The sequence below is a fragment of the Sparus aurata genome, chromosome 23 (genome assembly GCF_900880675.1).
Source record: "Sparus aurata chromosome 23, fSpaAur1.1, whole genome shotgun sequence".
Classification (NCBI taxonomy): domain Eukaryota; kingdom Metazoa; phylum Chordata; class Actinopteri; order Spariformes; family Sparidae; genus Sparus; species Sparus aurata.
Genome location: NC_044209.1, coordinates 2,724,686 through 2,746,512, shown reverse-complemented (window position 1 = coordinate 2,746,512; position 21,827 = coordinate 2,724,686). Strand labels below are relative to the sequence as shown.

The 21,827-nt window shown below is 43.1% G+C and overlaps 1 protein-coding gene across 14 annotated transcripts in view; it reads right to left on the bottom strand.

Annotated features, from left to right (window-relative positions):
- Positions 1-21,827, bottom strand: part of hoxb3a (homeobox B3a) — an 89,967-nt gene that overhangs the window by 16,112 nt on the left and 52,028 nt on the right. For 8 of the 14 annotated variants that reach the window (XM_030406662.1, XM_030406664.1, XM_030406665.1 and 5 more), the window contains one exon: positions 355-421. The gene's annotated coding sequence lies outside the window, so the exon portion shown is untranslated. Of the gene's footprint in view, positions 1-354; positions 422-732; positions 1,121-1,766; positions 2,083-8,923; positions 10,080-16,021; positions 16,242-21,827 lie in introns of those variants that run through there. The other 6 variants (XM_030406668.1, XM_030406670.1, XM_030406669.1 and 3 more) reach the window with 6 other exon arrangements.

Genomic DNA, 21,827 nt, shown 5'->3' with positions numbered 1-21,827 from the left:
TCCAGTTTTGACATCATTTACGTAACGCTATGTAAAACAATAATAATCATAAAAAATAATAACAATAATAACAATAACAATAACAATAACAATAATAATAATAATAACAATAATAATAATAATAATAATAATAATAATATCAGTTGATAACAGTTGACACGCGTGAATACATTACAGGGCGACCACAACAAACCATAAATCGCTTTATGCGCAATAACGAGGTTTTAAAACGAAATCGCCACCTTCTTCACGGTCTAATAAGGCGCCGATGGATCACACTACAAATACACAGACTTTAAACCTCGTTCGAACAGTGCACCATCACAAGGAATATAGTAAAACAGCAGGACTCACCGGAAGATTTCCTCTTATTTCCTGGTGTTTTGATGGAAGAAAACGGCCTCCAGAAAGCTCCTAAGACCTGCAGAATAAAAGGGGGTAAAGGGAGAGAGAGAGGGAAGATAGGGGGAGGGGGGGAACATAGGAAAGAAAGAGATAGGGATATGTAATCAAAAGGTCTTGGTAAAATCCGATACAGTGCACAGACCTCTTGTAGTCTAATCGAACGGTTGGGACAGGAGCAACCGCTGACAGGTATTGCTGACCTTAAATTATTCCGGTGAAATCCCGGAATAAAAGTAATAAGAGCAGAGAGAAGGATGAAGGCACAGTGGGAGTGATCTGAGGCGTTATTGATTCTGCTTATCGTATTACACATCCTGTCAAATTTACCATGTTTCCTTCTGTTTGGGAATGTCTGATCTGCGATGCCTTCTGTCTTTAACCTTTAACGACGAAAAATGGCGCTCCTTGCCATCAGCAATGCAGGTAAAAAGTCAGAGTGCACAGATAGAAATAATGGAAGATGTTATAATATTATCAATTGATAATTTGAAAGAATATTTTGGAACCAGATTATTGAGCAACAAAAGTGAAACAAGAGTGTAATATTACAAAAGTAGATTAAAAAAATTAGGAAATGAATGAGTGCATGAATAACACACTGAACACAGGGAGCTATGACACAAATCTACCTATCAAAACAAAGAGAAATTACAATGAACAATTTGAACGGGGTGCGTCCAAATCCTGGTCCTATTAATCTCGACGGGAATATCCTAAAACCAAAGTGCTGTGCCTCGTGCGAAAACCTCAACGTTAACACGTATACATGATTTGCATTCGAACGGAACAAATCCGTAATAGGAATGGGTTCAACAGTCCGAAATGTTGTTAAACACCAAACGGCCCGTCAAGGCAAAAAGAAAAAAAAAAAAAAAAAAAAAGAGAGAGAAGTGAAGGAAAATCGGAAGCAGGTCCATGAGGCGAACAGCTGTTTCCCAGCGGTTTCACATCCACGTAGCCCATAAATAACATCAGCATCAATCCGAGAGAAAAACACACATCCCGGGCCGCATTAGAGTTACTGCTCGGCTGTCCTCAGCACCAAGAGCAGGAGGACTCATCCCGGCCGATGATACAGCGGCAGATAAAACATCCATCGAGTGCTGTATGCGGTGCTAAACACTGTTTAGAAATGAATTGTATAATTGTATAAGAGCATCCACGTCAACAGGATGAACTAGTTGCTGGAATAAAATCTGTGCCTGGCGCTGCTTCTTGTTTCTGCTCCTGACAGCTTCCCCCAAACACATAAATCAAAAGCAAGGATCCCCCGACCTCCCCGCACCAGCCTACACCACCACCATCACCACCACCACCACCTCCACCACTACTCCTACTACTATAAAGTTATTGTTTCCCACCATGCACTCACGCACAGCTCTGAATGCCGTCCATCCCCATCGCAGCACCAGCCGGGGTTTCCTCACGGTGTCCCCCCTCGGCCCCGCGGGTTAGTAGGAAACTTGGAGCCACGGAGCAGGACTGGACTAGTCCAAAGTTGCCCAGAAAGTGATGCAGGGGCCGACTAGCTTAGCCAGCTAGCCTATAGGTCGAGACAAAGGGAGGAGGCCGCCTCCAGTGCCCCAGAACAGCTGATGAGCCAAAATCTCAGTGGAAGGAGGCAAATGGAGAGAGGGGGACTTTGGATGAAATCAGTGCTCCTGATTCTGAATATCCAAATAATACAATGTAGACGAGGGGTTTTCTCCGGTTGGATGAAGTGAAAGTTCTAAATCACGGATTGAGCAAAGACAATATCAGCAGCAGCATAGGCGTAAGCCTAAAAAACTGCGCGTGCTTGATTTAATAATGCATATGTATATAAGTTAATGAACAGTAGGTTTACACTCCTGGGAGGTGAACGGATGCACGGACCAAAAACTTCAAGTGTTGACGTGCATTTACTGAAGTTAAGCAATTATGTGACACAAGTTCAAGCTGATTATTTAATATTCTCATTTTATTTGAACTTATTGGTTACTGTACAGGATGTTCATCTATGTCTCAACCTCTTAAAATATGATGCGCTGTTCGACTTTAAAGCATCCATGCAATGTTGATGGATGGAATGATTGATTTTCTTGCTTTCTGCTGCCTGCAGCCTTATTTTGAAGTCTTGCATGATCTGAAACTTTATCACTACGCTCTGCTCTTATCTCTGACTGGTCTGGTGGAGCCGTCACCGGCCTGCAGCCCACACACACACACACACACACACACACACCAAGCCATATGCTGTTTTTCAGAACAGAACTATTCTTCATGTATATTGTTTTGTGTATTGAAGTCTTTCTGCTAGGCTTGATCTAAAGTTCTATGGTGACTTTGTCATTACATTCCTTTGAAACACAACATAAAAGTACAACATGCAAACAACACTACAAGTACAAGTACTACACAAGTTCAGAAATTTTAGTGTCAGTGCTGTTACTTTACAGACATAGTAAAAAAAAGAACTTGTGGTACTAACATTGCAGTTGAACACCCCCCACTGAGCATTTACACAGTGATATATTGGTGCACAGCTCTCCAAAAGTGACATTTGACCTGCTGGAGCAATAGCTCATGTATTTAATGATCAGGCTACTGGAAAGTATATGCCCCATAATCCCATTTCCATGCATTTATGATTTCGCCCTTAAACCAGCATCCTTTTAACTGAGACAGAAAATACAGGAAATAAATGATCAGTTTCAATTGAAAGTGTTCACCTTCTTTCTGATGCTGTTGATGTGAAACTGCAGCCAGTCAGTAGCAGGACAGACAGGGAATACACTGCAGGTCCTAAAAGTAATCTCTACCAACTCCAACACAAAAGCACTGACATTAAGTGTAGGGTTTTCATCCAAAATATGCTTGTATTCAACTATCTTAGATTATCAAGGTTTCTTTGATCATCGATAGCAGGTTTTCTATTTATTTATTTTTTTAATGATGTTGATAATGATGTTTGTTTTAATTTACAGCACTTTTTTCAACCTAGTTCAATGAATTTACATTTCAATCATACAGTCAGTTGAACTTGATCTGTATTCCAATGTAGATCACGGAAGTATGTGGCCCCCAATTAAAAAAAAGAAAATACAAACAGCAAAAACTTTTAAAATTTTGTTCAGCCTTATTTAGCCAACAAAGAATAATTATTAGACTAGCTTGTTGCAGTAGCTTCTGAATCAAAAGAAACCAAAACTTTAAAAGCCTCTGGCCTCAAACAACCTATCTGTTAAACACATCCCCCCATGTGTATCCAATTTCAAGATTCGAGGTCAGTCACTGCACAACGTCAGAGGGCTTCTGGCCTCCTACATTCTGCTCTCCAGTTCGAATTTAATTTGGTTTGGTAATTCTTCTTACCTCTTTTCTCATAGGCAGAAATGTGTGTGCTGTTTTGGTCCCACTTCAATGGCAAAAGGAAAAGTCAAGTAAGAAAATCTGTTTGTAGCGTATGTGCTAGTCTACATGTCAAACAATTACACTTTAGCAGTCTGACACCACATGACAGTTTTACATTTCAGGTGAGGCATTTACATGTTTTTCTCTGCTAGTACATATTTTGCTATGAGTTTGTTTTTTCATTATTTACACTGAAAGGACCACTTATGCTTGGATAGTACGCAAGCTTCCAATTTCACATATGCATTTCTTTGAATATGTTATCATATATATATTTAAAAATAGAATGCATGTGAGTTTTATACATTTTGAATACTTCTGGCCACCACAGTACCCACTGCCCTCAACATTCACTTCCGCATAGATCAGTCAATATCCATAGTTCTTTTGGTAAAAGGACATTTTGCATCAAAACCATTTGAAGCTTTCGTTGAAGTGTAAAGAGGTTCACCGGTCATGCAGCAGAATCACTGACACGGCAACACAGCCACATCAAATGGGCAGGCAACAACAAACCTATACCACAACACATTTTGTCTCCTCCCCTCCTACTTCGGCCAAATGACTCGTAGGTTTCAACACTCTTTTTCTGGGGCTTGACAGGCACTAATGACACAGAGAGACACAGTTCCCCCAGTCTGTTTAATCTAAGAGGAAGGTTTTAGGGTGTGTTGCCTATAACCAGCTACCTATACCCAGTTGTTATTAAGGTATGCCAGGAAAAATCAAAGCAACAGCCACAAAACTCACAACATAAATCCTATCTATTTATTCTTAATTCCTGTTCATTATACAGGTTTGTGGAATGAACCAACATGCATTCCAACATGCATTCACCAGGAACACTTTGAATACACATTTTTGGGCTATTCATTTCACAACCAGGCTAAATTACATAACCGGATCATGGGTGTATGCAACCATGCTTCTAAAGGCTGCCATTTCTCAGTTACATCTAACTGCCTTACATCTGTTGTACACCATGGTGTAACAACAAGCATGTTAAAGGACATACCATTGTCTGCTATTATGATTATATCCCCTTACTTTGTGAACACATTCAGGCTTGTGAAATCTGAACAAATCTTCTACTTATAAAGTCTGTTGCTCCCGGCTGTCTGCACATAACTGATGCATGACACTCATCCTGTGTACAAAAGACCTATTTGAATCTTGTTTAAGCCACTGGCTTCAGCCGAAGAGGACACATTTCCAAATGTTCCCCAATTATAGCCTCAAAAGAGTTGGCAGGGATCATGTGCAAATTTATCTAATATCAAAGCTGAACTGAGATTTCAAAACTTATTAACAAGAGGTTGACTGAGGGTTGCTAATAGGCTGAAAATATCTGTGGTCATCTCCCTCTTTGAAATTAAAATGATGAAAGTCTCCAGAAGCCCTGAGACTCCAAATGAATTTGAAAAGATGTTATTTACACTCTTGATACAAACTCAAGCTAGCTTGTGCACTCACTTTAGGCGGGATGCACCCTGATGCTTTTAGCTTAGCAGCTATACAGCTGTGTGACTTTGGATCAGAAAAGTGTGTAAATAACGTTTTTCCAAATCAATTTGGGAGACTTTGACTGTGCTGTTTGTTTGCTTTTGGCTTTTTATGCAGCTGTTCTTCATGTTTTAAAACAAGTCCCCAACTGCTTCAGTTGTTTAGGAGAATGCTGCAATGCTGTTTTGCTGTGAAGCTCCAGAAATGCTTCATGGACTATGCAACTTCACCTGACTTTCCATCATCATGGGGGTGAGTAGATAATGACTGAATCTACATTTTTGGGTGAATTTATCCTTTAATAGAAACCTGGGCTTTTTTTTTTTATTATTATTGTTTGCACATGTACAAGCAGTCCCATGTTTTGTGGGGTCAATCATGCCAACAAAACTGTATGACCTAACTGTAGCCAAAATCACTTTTGCATCTTGTCTTAAGTGACACCTTATCTACCATCCATTGAGCTAACATTTTAGCTCAGTTTCCACCTCCTGTCTTGCTTCAGGCAGGGTCACTCATCTCCCTGAAAAGCTCGTCCCTGTGTCACTAACAGTCTTTAACCAGAAACTCATGTCATCAGCACCTTCCTTTGACAGAGAGTTAATCTTTATCAGAGATGCTAATCTTTAACCTCCAACTCGAAGAAAGCCCTGACATAGACACACACACACACACACACACAGATAGATAGATAGAGAGAGAGAGAGAGAGAGAGAGAGAGAGAGAGAGAGAGAGAGAGAGAGAGAGAGAGAGAGAGAGAGAGAGAGAGAGGGGATGAATGTGTTTGGGGTTGTTTAGAGGAAGGTAGGGTGTAAAGGCCAAATTGCCCTTTCTGCTCCTGGGCCATGAAAAGTGCCAAGCTCACCAAGTCTGTCAAGCACTGGAGGAATGGGATGGATGTGACTGCTTGTGTGTGTGCTGAGAGTGGTAGATAGAAATCAGGAAAGAACAGGTTAGTTTGGGCAAGTTTATCTCAGGCTGGGCTCGGATGTTGGAATACATGTGATAAACTATATGTCGATATTGCAGTCAAAGCTTATGCAGGATCAGCATGTAATTTTTTTTTTTTTTTTTTTAGTATTTCCATAACTCTGACATAAAACAGCTGAAATGTTTCATGGTTTTGAGTGTGTGATGCCAAGTTTGAAAAGGTTTGATGGGGTTTCTGAAATTTTAACAAATAACAAAGAGGATATCTGTTTCGAATGTTCTATATTACAAGCATAGATTGATCAGTATTGACAAAAATGCACTGGCAGTGATATAGAGGTTTAGTATGGCGCCATTTGAAGTGTGCAAATAAAGCATCTCTTCAGTTGCCTTGCTACATCAATGTTACACTCTCTGATGGTATTGAAAGTATAGAATAGTTAACCGTGTCAGTAGTTAGTTAGTCCCGCTAATTTCTGCATGTTCCTGAGGATTACAGCAGGATGGTTGTAGCTAGTGACTGTTGCCTGGATGCAACTTCAGTCCGAGTAACTGAGCTTCTTTTTTATTTCTTTTGTCAGTGTGTATCCAGTCGTCTGACCGATGTTAGATGTTGAATTTCAGGACAGACAGCCACAGTGGTTGCCTGTTGGTAAAAGAAGACGGTTTCCTGCAGTCGACCCAGGGACACCAGCACTAAATGATATGTATCTGTATTAGTTTGTGGTTTGGCATCACCCTAAAAATGGATTTTCCTAAGTTGTTATTATATAGCTTTAAGGCCTCATTACGCTGAGTGTTGAACAACCTGCACCAGTACAACAGGCGTGTATCCATTTCCTAACAACATGCTCCTCTTATGACACATAGATCAGAAAAAGAAGCCAGTGATTGTAATATAATCAGGCCACTTGGCCTAGCAGCAGACAGAGCTGCTATTAAGCCTGTTAGAGCAGGAGAAAGCATCTGTATGGATCTCAGCCAGAGCTGTCAGCCTTTATACACTACGACAGCGTCAGGCGTGCTTGCCCCCACTATTTTATTCTGATTGGTGTTTTGCCCATAGTTTGTCATTGATGAATGAAAAAATCTATTAAATCACGGCTGTGCTGGACTTGCTGTGGGTTTTTCATGACTTTAAAGACTCTGTACCCGGAAGTAAGTAAAAACCACCAAGGTCAAGCAAGCTTCCAGAGGAGCTGTCCAAATATTACCTGGTATAACTATTGAGCAGTGACTCCCAACCTGCTTGGCTTGTGACACTAAATAAAGAACACTAAAATAAAGAAAAGTCTTCTTGAGTTTCAGTTTCTTTTAGATGACTGGTGATTGACTATTTGATTTTTCATTTCATTTTTAAACCTCAGATTACTTCTTTTGAATGACTTCAGGTTCAATAAAGACACTCAAATATCAAGCACTTTACAAGAAAAACACAAAAACAATGAAACAAAATTTTGAGCAAGTCATCACGTATAGCGTGACCCTTAGAGCTCTCTTGAGATCCACTGTGAGAGCTCAGGAACGCCAGGTTAAGAACTCCAGATACAGAGCGACCATTTGTAGCCTAACTACTTTAACAATGACTTGTTTTTATCTTAATGTTCCAGTTTACAATGATAAACAAAATAGACTTTAAAAACATTAAAAACTGGTAGAAGTGATCATGGACATCACATCAGGAACAGATAAGCGGTAAATGTTTCATCAGTAATCATGGGAAGATCAAATACGTGATAATTAATAATGTGATTAGACAATCACATACTTGTAATTAAAATTACGTTTGATCTTTTATTTGACATGTATTATTATTATTTTTATCATTATTATCATTATTATTATTATTATTATTATTATTATTATTATTATTATTATTATTATCATCATTATTATTATTATCTAAAAATGATACTATTCAACAATATGAACAGCTAAAAGGATCTGAGGGTATATGTTGGACTACACCTCAAGTCATAGAAAATGACCTGGTTAAGCTGAATCCTGTCCAGTTCACACATTTTCATAAAATGTAGGATTTTTTTTTAATTCTGAAATCTTGTCTGCAAACAACAAAGGATCCGGGAATGTGAGCCTTGGTGACTGAGGGAGGACACGACTACTTGTGGACAGCAGAGAGAGAAAGAGAGAGAGAGGGGGACGGCTTCTCGAGTGAGCAATCTTTTCACACCACCATAAATCACAGCGTGTCTTGCATGCATCTTCTTTCTTTACACCTCGCCGTCAGGTCCCTATTCACTACGACTCATTCTCTGTGTGTCACGCACACAGACACACTTACCGGATACGCACCTTCTTCCAAACTTATTTAGAGAGAGAGAGAGAGGGAGATTGAGAGAGAGAGAGAGAGAGAGAGAGAGAGAGAGAGAGAGAGAGAGAGATGGTGGTTCCCCACTCGCCCCCTTACATGTTGCCTATTCTGAAGCATCTGTCTTCAGCTGCCTTCACATACACACAAACACATCACACACAGAAAAGAAAAAAAAAAAAGTTTGGGGCTAGCAATAGAGCTTTGACGTGGGCACACCCCGGATGCCTCTGCGAGTTGGAAAGAGACCACGGTCACACAACAGATAATTAATGACATGTCTAGCGGCGGAGACTGTGGGATGGGGACGCCTCGGGAACACACACCGGGACACTGAGCGAGAAGCATCCCGGCAGACCTTACCTGCGCTCTCTCGGCGTGTCTCTCCTCTTGGAACCCTCCTGTTGTGATGTTTTTTTTTCCTGGATAATGCAGTCTGTTTTGGACACCGAGCGGACGTTGTGGCTGGAGTTAAGAAAACCAGAGAATCCCTTCACGGAAAACCTTGGACGTATTTTTCACTGATTGCGAGTGCGTAATTACGCGCTGTCGGTTTATGAGTTTGGCTCTTTCCTAACGTGTATTAGTATCAAAAATAGCACTAAAGCAACATTCATTCCAATCAAAACCACCGCTTAAACAGCACTGGTGCTTGCTGTTGTTATAACTGTGTATCACTGAGACCGCCTCTAAAACACAACTGAACGTTTACATGCCCGGTTTGGAAAAAGGCATAAATCTTAAGCCGGCTCCGCCATGGATCTCCAACATTCAAACCTACCTACAGCGCACAGGCTGGCGGGGACTGCTCGGTCTGGGGCTCGCGGTGCTACTTTACCCTAAAAAACACACCTCGTGCGCGCGCTCACCCCCCCTCTGCCTGTGCTGCAGAATGCCCCGTATATCGGGCCGGTGCGTGCCTGGCCAGTGCCACAGTCAGGGCTCGCGCTTTTCTCTTGCAGAAGCCTCACATAGCCTACGTTGTCCTCCGGCACAGGAGCAAACGTTAGGGTACGGCGGGAGCTCGCCTGGGCCCACAGTGTGCTGAGCGAGCCTCCAAAATAAGCGCTTTCTTCTGTGAGAGCTTCTCTGGATAGCGCGTGACGCCGTATTCCCCTGGCTCCCTCCTCTGTCTCTACCTCTCTTCCTCTCTCCTCTTTTTTCCCCCAGTTCAACAAAAGAGAATAGCAGAATCCTCCTGCGCCCTTCAAACTCTTCTTCCACACCTCCTATGCTTCCTGGCGGATGGTATCTTTTGGTTGAAGCTAGTCTAAACGCACCAAAACATTAACTGTTACTGTCACTAGTAGCCGTTAGCCTGACCTGTATCCATCGGATCCAAATATTCTAGATTTGTTCTCATTGTAATTACTTATTTGATTATCTGCGTAACAGTGAAGACTATCACAGATAACCTGGTTCTCCTTCTCTCCCTCGCTCTCAGTGTCTCTCCCTGCTCGGACCTCTGGCTTCTTCGTTCGCTCTCGCTTTGCTGGTGTCGGATCGGCGGATTGACACCATGAACTGTTCCTGAACCGGGTTACGGACTGACAGCTAGACAGAGGGAAGGAGGGGGTTCTGGTTCTTGTTCCTGTCCAATAGGGGAGTCTGGTTGAGGTGCGCCATGGGGTTAGCGCGGTTCAGCTTGACCTGCCTGTCCGTCCTGCTTGCGCGAGGGCCAGATGTTGGTTATTACATGGAGTCAAACTGAGAGCGATCAGAGGAGAGGAAGAGGGAGAAGGAGGTTGCGAGAAGGGAGGAAGAGCAGATATTCCGCTGTGATTTGACCTGCACACGGCGAACTGTTTCCGGCCTGTTTGGCTTTTTCACCCAGTCAGTGGTAAAATATATATAAAGCGGATCGGCCTGTCCGATTCAGGCGAAATGCATGAAACGTCGAATAATCATACGATAGACTATGTGAGAAAATGTCAAAACTTTACATGAATTTAAACGAAAGCAAACGTCACCAAATTCATCTCACTTTCATTTCATATTCATGTAGGGGATGAATGACGAAGACCTGCAGCAGATACGGATGTCTGAGGCAGCTGGGCCTGTGCACATTCTCAGGGGGCGAAAACAACTCTTGTTGTAGAAAGTTGTAGAAAATGATCTGCGCGTGGCGTTGAAATGATACAAAATAGTGAACTGCATGATATCTGCCTATCACAGAGTTGTGTGATTCTGGAGCAATTTTGAACCCCTCGAACGAGCTACTGGACTGTAAATCTGTCCTGGATGTGTTGGCCGTTATGCACGCTACAAAATGAATCTCAAACAGATGCACTTGGCTCTGCTCTTCCTCTGATTCGCTCTGTGTCTGTGTGTGTGTGTGTGTGTGTGTGTGTGTGTGTGCGTGTATCTGTGTTATCTGCCCACGCGTTTAGACATGCCTTCACTGCCACACACACACACACACAGAATGAAAGGGGGGGGGGGGGGGGGGGGTAAAGTGAGGGAAATGGTGAATAAAGAGAGAGAGAGAGAAGTTGAATTACAGAAAGCCGAGGCGTTATTTTTAGTTTGTACCCATTGCGATAAAAGAAAGAGGATGGAGCGGGGGAAAAGCTCGAGCCTGTTCCGCTCCTCGTGGAGACGTTTCCGGCTCAGCAGCTCGGTATCTCTTATCGCTCTCGTGCATGCTGCTCTCCAACTCTCCCGGTTGAAGGGGCGAAAAAAAGCGCAGCTCGCGGGCTCTGGATACGGTTTCAGCCGCTCATTTTTCACGCGCTTTGAATCACTGCCCTCGTGCAGAAGATCATAAATTAGCGCAAGGCTTCTTATTGATTTATTTCCGAAGTGCTAATCACCTCCGCGCGAGGAAAATCCCATGAAGTTCCTGGCGCGTGGAGCAAGAGACTGGATATCTGCTTTTAAAGAGATAAGACAATTTAGCGTTTGTGTTAAATACTACTCCAACTATTATTATTATTATTATTATTATTATTATTATTATTATTATTATTATTATTATAACGCCATGTTGCTGTATTACCCAGTCATTTCTTTCTGTAGAATAAATCATAGCGTCAGGTTTGTAAAGGCTGCGCCTTGTTAGGCTTGATTTAAACACATGTTCACGTGTTTTGTTAACATTATTTTCCCCACATTTAAATCTTTGGCTCGTTAACGTCCGGCGGCAGCAGATTTATGAGACCGAGAGCTCCTCTGATTTATGTCTGACTGTTTTCGAAGAATCTCTGCTCCATTCGCGTTTTTAATCCTCCTGCTTTCATTTCGCAAGTGTTTTTTCGTTTTTGTTTTTGTTTTTTGTATCTTAACTGCGATTCCGAGAGGAATCCACCCGGTTTTGTCGGGTTGTAGGCTGCATCTAGATCCTTAAAGTTCAATTAGCTCCGCAACATTTTATAGCTGAGCGCGGACAGCATGGGATATATATTCACCGCCGCTGTTATATAGTGTGGACTTCATTCGTTGGACTTATTATCGCAGTTTTAACAACACTTTACTGCATGACTAAAAGCAGACATATTTAACATTTTAAAGGTGGACGCAACAAAAAACACATTATTTTTTCTGAGGTTATTTGAATTAATTTCACATTGGTTTCTATAGCCTGCTTCAGCCTCGTGTCGACAGGTCAACACGGGTTTGTACGATGGAATATTTCACTGTAAAACAAACGCGTATGCTGTTTTTTTTTTTTTTTTCCCCCACTTTGCGTTGATGCTGCAATTCGATCCGTTTCAGAAAAGAGAAAAACCGCCTCGTATTTTCAGCCATGCTTAAATTCAATAGGATTTTTTTTGTCTTTTCTCAACTGCGATGTTTTCAAATTGAGCGACGTTTGCAGGGACTAGATTTCATTAGATGAGTGCTACAGTGGCTGTTGAAAGACTCTTTCCTGCATTTCCCGGAGTAGTCGCTCTGCGCATTTAGATTTTGTTTTGTTCTGTTTTGCGTGGGAGAAGAACAGAGAGGAAGACAATATGGCTGCCTGTCCTGGCAGTGAGTGGGAATATGCGCCTTGTGCGAAATCTTGTCCGCGTGCCTACTTGCTTACATGCTGTCTGTCAGACGCGTGGGTCTGCACCGACCTTGGCTCTGACCATATGCAATAAAATGGTCCAACAGATCCGTCCATTTATTAAGACGCCACCAGACTGACCAATGAGCTGTTGAATTTTCTTTCCCTAAGCCAAGATTTTAAACACATTTTCACATAGAAATACCTTCTCTCGTGCCGCAGTTACATTCATCAAAAGTTTGGATAAAAACAATAATGAGGCAGTCATCTAACGACAATGAATCATCATTATATAAACAGCAGTGCTCACCGAAGGTTTCGCACTAGTCGCTTCCATTTAATCACGTTGCTCCTTCTTCACTAACAGTTTGGAAAATAATTAACACATTAACATACACAAATGAAAGGCAGGCACTATTTCTGTTCCCTCCTCCATCCTCCTGATGCCACACTGAGCTGATAATGCTGCCTTTGTCCTACAGCCGGTTTCGGGGTAAACATTAATGTGTGTGGTGTCACAATAGGCTTCGGATTGTGCGAATACAGGGCGCAGAGACACGTTAACGCCATCTATCTGTGTTTTTCATAGCGGGCTAACAAACATGCCTTCTCGCATCGGGATCATCAGCAGCAGTAGCATACAGGCAGAGGAGGATTAAGGGAGAGAGTTGTGAAAAGCAGCGAGGCCTCAGCGGAGTCCCCCTCCTGCCGCTTGGATATGGATGTCAGACAGGCAGTGATATCATTTCTCAACACCGTTTCAGATATTTGAACTATTTCAGCTGGGTTTGATCTGGAACTATCTTGCCAGACAAAACACACTTAACAGTGGACACATGCCTGGAATGAGATAAGATAAAGCAACCCTCTCTGCTGCCGTGGACCGTTCGCTGTGTGACGTAGGGCTGTTTTAAAGTAAACTGTGATTTGACTTATTTTAATGTCAACGTTGACTCCCTCTTAACTCTCTGCTTGGTGCAGGACCAGGCTCACAACCTGCCTCCTGTGTGTCTGTCCGCAGCAGGCGCCCACAAAGACGTTTGTGAATGTATTTCCAACGCGTCCCTGTCACCCAAATCAGATATGAGGTCGAGATAGCCTTCAAAATATTTAAATATATATGAAAAAAGGAGGAAGGGAATCCTGTCACTCCCCCTTCTCTCTCTCTCTCTCTCTCTCTCTCTCTCCGTCCGCAGAAATGAGGCGCGATATTGTTTTTGACACGGCGGAGGACAGCAGGAATACACATTTTGAAAAGCTGCCTCTTGCTGCTACTGCCATTATTATGTGATGGGAAGCCGCGGAGCCGCTCTAATTTGGTTACACTAAGGTTTACACTGGTAGTGATGGCCGAGGAGGGAGACAGACAGAGAGAGGGGGAGAGAGTAGAGGAAAGAGCTCAGCCTTGGAAATGTAATTGTAAAGTGATTTCATTCATCCATCCATCCATCCATCCATCCATCCGTCCATCCATCCATCCATCCATCCATCCATCCATCCGTCCATCCATCCATCCATCCATCCATCCGTCCATCCATCCATCCATTGCAGCCGCATCAGATGCGTCCCTTCATTTGTAAATAACTTTGATATAGGCTACGATTGGTTAATAATATGTTTAACAATATCATTAAGAAATGACTCATATTACACATCTTACACTGTAACATTGGTCTTGTAAGCTACTGTTGTATGTATGTAATAAAATGATTTGATGCTGCGTTCACTGTCGTCTGTATTTATTGTACTTTGCAAATATTACCAGCGCGCTTTACACCAAAACAACAGCGCACACGCGTCATTTACGTTAGTAAGTTATGAGGCTAGCCGATGAAGATGACGTTACTCCACCCGACCCCTCCTCACCCGCCCTACACGCTACTCGCCATGGGGAAGACTAAATATGGTACCACAACCAAATCACAATGTCTCACTGAGTCACTGCGTTTGATTTTGCGTATAGCCCTGCGAAGAGTTCCAGTGAGAACTGAGATGGGACACACAGCACGTGGCTAAAAAACAAGCAGCAGAAAATGGTGGAAAAAGTCCTGCCATCCCTGCATGTTATTTTCGTCGCCACGTTTAAAGAAGAGAAGAAGGTCTGATTCACGGTGAAGAATTTGAGCAAAGGCAGAGACACTGAGTGCTGACATGAATAATGGCTCCCTGTTCCAGTCCAGCAGACATCCAATAAAAACACATTGAAAAAATAAAAATGCATGGAGAGAAGGAAAAAAAGCTTCTAAGTATAAATTCGGAGTCGGTGTACAGTCATGGATAAAGCATAGCACTATTAAACACCTCTGCTCTCCTCCAGCAGATTTCTTATGTGGTAGGGTATTTTCAACATGCCATAGCAGTATGCAGGTAGTTAAGTTAACTTGAATGAAGTTGATATCAATTCCAAAGCCAGGATGATTCTCCCTGGATAGTTTCTGTCAGTGCAGAGAGCGTTTTAACGATTGTATTTCAGTAAAAACCAGGGCCTAGGATAATTGTGCTTGAGAAGCCACGGATTCGAACCGACGTCCTATAGCTCCTCGGCTTCCTCTGGCTGAGCTACTTGGATTCACGCACACCTCCTGGCTAGATAGATGAGCTTTCCCTGGCTGGCAGGTCCTTTTTTATGAGATTTCATGGCGGCCGAGGCGTGCCCGGTGTGCCAAATTTAAACAAATCTCTCGTTAATTGGTCGCCGCAGTAATTCAAGACCCGGAGCTACAGCCAGCCACTCTCATACTGAGCGAGAAAAAAGAAAACACCCCTAGTAATAATCAAGTGTAAAAAGGCGGAGGGTGTGGGTGAGGGCACGAGGGGAAATGCAGTCAGATATAGAGGAGGAGAAAGAGAGCAAGGCAGCGAAAACAGAGCCGGAACAGAAAGAGGAGGACAACCGAGAGAGGAGCCCGCGGCGGCCGAGGCGAGATCTCCTGCTCCTGTCCTTCTTCTTCCTCGTTCCGGTGTATCATCGGGCCATCGACCGTCATTTTTCCCCACCGTCTTCCACAGCGGAGGAAACATGATTTATCGCGGGCAGCACCATAAACAACAGCACTCCCTCACAAACACACAATGGCAGCCCCGGCCGCACGCTGACACCCTGCCTCACTATAAATCAAGAGAAGTAGCTGGCTGGGAAAAAGAAGAGAGAGAGAGAGAGAGGGGGGAAGAGAGAGAGAGAGAGGGAGAGAGGGATGGACAGAGAGTCAGGCAGATAGAGAGAGATGTAGAGGCAGACAGGAGGTGATGGGAGAAAGATGGAGGAGAATATCCAAGTGCTTCTTAAAATATAAACAGCCATCGGCTAACATTGCATCGCTCCCTCCCTCTCTCCGGCTTGCAGGCTGCACCGCTCCAACCTATAAACAATGGCTGATGATGATGGGTGGGGGCTGATGTGTAAACAACACCAAAGCAACATGCACGATGAGAAAACACGGCGAAAGATGGGTATTTTGGGGCATATTTACCACGATGTTAAAATAGCCTATGATTCACTGAGAGGGATGCGGGCGAAGGCGGCGCATCAGCGGTGAAGATGAGGAAGAAGAAGTGTGGTTCCCCCCATGCAGTCCCCTTCCTTCCGCAATACTCACGGTGTCCACAACGACCCGCAAGACGCACACCCGTCCAAATTTGTTTTATTGCAGCCTCCTTCTCTCTTTTCTCTTCCTCTCTCTCTCCGTTGGCGTTTCTCAGTGTCTCCTCTTCTCCCCCTCTCTCCCTCTCTCTCTTTTTTCTCTCTCACTCCCCCCTCTCTCCGCTGCTATAGGGGGGCTTGTATTTCTTTTCTTTTTTTTTTTTTCTTTTTGAAAGGACAGTTGGATTTTCGACGTCAGACACACACACACTGGAGCGGCACCATGTCTTACCGTTATATTCCTGACGAATACATGTCTATTCTGCAACCTCTGCATTAATTATTTAATGAATCACGTGACGTCTTGGTCGGGGGGAGGGGGGCAGGGGGTGGGGTGGGGTGGGGGGTGTCAGTACGCCTCTCCGTTCGTGGGACCCATCCGGACCAGTGCTGTGTGATGCAGGACTCTCAGTTAAAAAAATGAACATAAAAACATAACACGAGCACTCGTGTTCACCTTTCAGCGGGAGTCACTGAGTGGTGTGTGTTAATGTGTGTGTGCTCTAAACTGTGAGGGTAAAGTAGGGGTAGGCCTATGACAGATGCACCGAGAGAACGATAAAAGATGATTGTCACCGAATATGTTCGTTTTAAAAAATGACTGCACGCCTCAGACTCTTTCTTCCTTATTCCTCACTGTCATCTCTTTCTCAGTTCGGCGTTACTCGGCAGAACAAGGGGGATTCCTTATATTGTCCCGTCTTTTATTGCAACGTATCTTTTTCAGCATTTGGAATTATTCGATGAGGACGGAGCAAAGCACGGGCATATTTCATCCGTCTATTGCGCATCACAGCAGCGTTTATTTCTCATGTTCGATGTCACGTTAGCGCGTCCTGGAGCTAAAGTAAATATTTAACAGCCATAAAATACTGAAGCAAACTGTGTCAGTGGAAACAAATCACTCCAAATTGCTTATTTAATTATTACAAATTCATGTTCCGCATCGAAATGTGAGTGAGCGGCTGGAAATCTAAAAGAAAAAAAATCTAATCTGGAGAACGGACGAGGCCAGAATCTTCTTCTACATCTGTGTGATAATGTGAATCAGAATCGAATAATTCATCTGGACTGAATTGTCGAAACACGCACCTTCTTCTATCCCATTAACACGTTTTCCTGGTGGGGTGGCTACCGCACGCGCTGTAATTCATTTAGCAGAAGGAGCAATTTATTTAGAAGGAGGGAAACGGACAGGAAGCAGCCGAACCGAGCTGAGAGCAGAGCTGCTCCAGAAAGAGAGGGAGACAAAGAGAGAGCGTAACACAGAGAGAAGGATACCAGAGCAGAAGGAAGAAGGAGAGAGAGACAGACAGACAGACAGACAGACAGACAGACAGAGGAAGAAACAACGGAGAGACAAAACCCCCGTCGCGAGGCCGTGCAGTGCAGCGACAATAGCGCGTTGGAATCCTTTGGGCGCGCGGTGTCCCGGTTCCACAGCTCGAGCAGCCTCGAGGAGAACAATGGAGGTCGAGACTCTAAGAAAGAGTTGAGCCTGGGAGGCTGGAGCAGGGCTAACCTAGCTGCCGAGCAGCTAACAAGGAACACTTCAAGGTCAAACAATGGGCCGCGGCCGCCTCAAGACGCGCTGCGCCTCCTCTGAGGAGCACAGAGCTCTCGGCTGCCTCTACACTTCACGTATCGGCATGCTAAAGAATACAATAGCTGCTCGTTTACACAGTTAAGTGCTACTGTCTTCATCGGGAGTGTCCATTAAAACTAAAACCATTCTCTTTTATTTTTTATTCAGCTAATTCTCAGAGAAGAGTGACGAATAAAAGATGTGTGATAACAGATGCAATTAGCCACAAGTATCCTGTAGAGAGATCGGCCAGTTTCTAAAAATATAATCCCCAGTACTGCATAGGCGACAACATAATTAGCAAGAATGAAACAAAGCTATTATCGGTGAAACAGTTGGTGGTAATTATTTTAGTACTCGTTTTTGAAGCAATACAAAGGCGACAGAGTCCTTTAAACTTACTCCGAGCGCTGCGGTGCTTCCCTGAGATTTTACCCACAACAAGATGGAAATCAAACATTTGCGGCGGTGATGATGGCGTCTGTAATGACGGCCATAAATTATAGCAATCACAGTGTGAAACAACAGCTAAGATAAGTAGCAGCAGAGACCTGGGCCGGCCCGACAATAACAATACAAACCAGCTCTGTAAACTTGGCAAAGCCGCGTGCAGAGCTATTACACACACCAAACCTTTACAGTCCAAACATCCGAGTTATGATGGGCTGAGGGTTACACACTCAACCAGGAGGAGATGCACACAACTATAGAGCTGTAACACAGAGCTCACATATATTACTCAGGCACTGAGCGATGGGAGACCTCCACCAGAGCTCCATGTGACAACAGCAAACAGAGAGGAATGTCACTGTTTCATGCTTTGCTTTATAGCAACTAGCTGCATTTTTATATTCTAATTTTATGCTTTCAAAAACACAGCCTGATCAAGTATCTGTATCCTTCCAATTAATTATTTAGGCAACCTTTTTTTCTTTTTTTCAAGCAGACATAACCTCGGCTTATTAAAACGGTTGCTAACATTTAACAAGCGGGCTCAAAATCAAACTAAAAGCCAATAAGTAAAGTGATGTTAGAGTTCTTTGAGATCTCGGGGGTCTCTTGGTCCGTGATGGATTGAGACAGGTAGATTCTCCCTCCTCGTTAATGATTAACTAGCTTTGAATAAAAAGAGTGAAACTGAAAACGTCTCTTTGTTCAAATGTAGAATGGCCGTAAAATTAAAGTGACCACGACGTGATTAAGTGAGTTTTAGACGACAAGAGGATAAACCTTTAATTATTATTATTATTATTATCATTATTATTATCATTATTATTATTATTATTATTATTATTATTATTATTATTATTATACAGCCTAGCCAGCATAAAGACAGGGACAGTTAAAGAAAAAAAAAAGAGAGCGAGAGAGAGAGAGAGAGAGAGGGAGAGAGAGAGAGAGATTGATTTACCAAGCCCCGACATCTCGCCTTTTACTGCGGCTCGTAAATCTGTCTTGAGGCGGCAGCACGCGCACAACCGGTTTTTGAAATATATTCTTATCCTCCGCAAGACGTGAGGTCTCCCCCCTGGTATGGGATTGCACCAGAGACATCCCCGGCCGGCCGGTGGTTCGGCCGGTACAACCCGTAACCTCTCCGCTTTCCTATTGTTTTCTTTCTTATTTCATAAATATTTGAGCCCAATCACAATAAATAACTAATAACATGTCGGTTATTATCAGTTTTTTTTAAATGCACCTGTAAGCATGAACGCTCTCTTTACTGTCGTATTATTATTATGGAAGAAACCGGATCCATAATTGATATTCGACTCGTACACGAAAGCCATCCGTCTGAACATTAAATAGGGAGTACAGTGCACTTTAATAGACTGTTGTCTTGTCAGACATGACAGGATCAATGACTTCTGAGCAATGTTCAAACTGCCTTGTTATAACGTTGTAAAGCCTGGAGGAGAGCCCGCTGAGTTACAGTTGACTTTTTTACACCTTATATGTTTTACACTTTTACAATTGCAATTCAAAAGAAGTGTGTTTCTGGGCAGCAGCCTCCTGGATGGGGTTCGAACACAACTCACAATTAGGCCACATGCTCTTGAACGTTTGATCTTAATACTAACGGAGGAGCACTTCCAGATAACGGGCGATATAAAGCGTGGAATTCATACGTTGTCTTTAATGCTGGCTATAAAACATACGTGCTGAAATCATTTTGCACCAAAGCTTCCTTTTGCAACCACAATCAAAGTGTACAGACAGAACGGTTTGAGATGTAGGCCCAACATATAACCATATAAGCACAAGTGACATGCAACACTGCATGCCAACTGTAATGAGTTCCGCTCTTCGTGTGTTCTCCTTTTGTGGATATTTTTAATTATAATCGAAATGATAATGGGTAATACAAAATAATAATTAAAAAAAGGCCGTTGTCCAAATCATTTGGTTGTCCTGAGTGGAAGAAGTTGGATTTTTAAATAAATGTTTTTAATTTCTTGTTTCTGAAATACTTCGTGGCGTGGAGAACAACCACTAGTAAGAAACCGTTGACACATGCAAGAAGTTCATCTTCGTGTGTGTCAGATCTGCTCTCCACAGGACGTTATTGTGTATGATAGTTAGCGCATCGGTGTCACTTGGATATCGATAAGTAAAAGGTTCAGAGCGGCAGAGGGGCTGTTTAATACTTTAGTATCAATATGCTTGTGCTGGCCTAATGCTCCGCCTTTAGTCATACAGGCCACAGAAGAGCATTTATCACTCACACCTAACAGACACGATCGCTGCTATAACACACTATGTGCCTACTTGTCTCTCTTTACCTACACGACCAGTGCCAAACAGCAGGATCAGACAACAGTAAAGGAAACAAAATAGAAATATCACAACCCCACAAAATGAGTTGTTTTCCAGGTGTCAAAAGATACAGACAGAAACTTAAAGCTGTTGTCAGAACATTTTTGAAGTCATTCATGGTTCTGGGGCAGATGCTGTAGTATCTTTTTCTAGAAAGAGGGAAGTCAAAGAATCCACAAAGGGTCTTCACACCCAGCCTAGTCTCCAGTACAACATGTTGGCTGTTAACGCTTTTGCAAAACACAAATCCGTCCAAGTTTGTTCACATTGCATGTCTATGAACTGACTTTTATATGGGGAGGAGGAAGGGACGACAGTGGAGACAAGGTCGCTAAGCCAGTGACCACAGTTCGAGTCTGTGTATCAGTATTTGACGCCGTGTTTGTTGCACCAAACTGGCATTTTAGGACAAAACACGATGTCTTTCTCTTAGCCAATTGGCTTTGTGCTTAAATCTAAGCAGGACAGAAGCACAGCACTGTGACAAGATCAAAAAATAGAAATGGAACCTAAAGAATGCAAAAAAAAGAAATTGATGAATTCTAGGCATTGGGCTGACTTCAGACCTTTTTCTATCGATGAATACAAAGAATGACAAAGAACATCAGAGTATAATGAGGGATTTATAGTTTCAGTTGTTCTAATTCGTCATTACTTGAAGATAAGGATTTGATCATATTCATTCTAGTTTTTAATTAGGCCAAGTTAATATTTTAACTGTTAATAATGTAAAATACCTAGCGACGAACGTTACACCCCACAGCCACATCGCACCAGCATCATCCTACAGCCTGGCCTATAAAAAGAAACAGTGTGCGCGCATGTTGCAACTTGGCAACCCTTCCTTGGCTCTGTCTTTTTAATACTTAATACATGTCTACTTTTAAATGGCTCGCACGCTTCCTCTCTCTAACACACATATACACACAGCCGGTGCAGTAGTAAAAGGCTCGCAGCCATATATCTCTCGTGACGACCTCCTCCTGCAGCCCGCGCGCCTGCACCGTGACCTCCTCGGCTCCTCGCGCTCTCCAGAATAATAAATTTCTCGGGCAACGTGGCTGCAACGAGCGCGAGGCAGGAAAAAAAGCGCGCGGGCGATTTGTCTGGCAATTAGCAAACCACCGCGAGACTCCCCGGGCCAGAGACAGGCAGAGGTAGAAGTTTGTGTAACTGTTGTTTTTCTTGGTTGAGTGTGTGCCAGCCCGTGATGATCACTGACCCATATGAACAC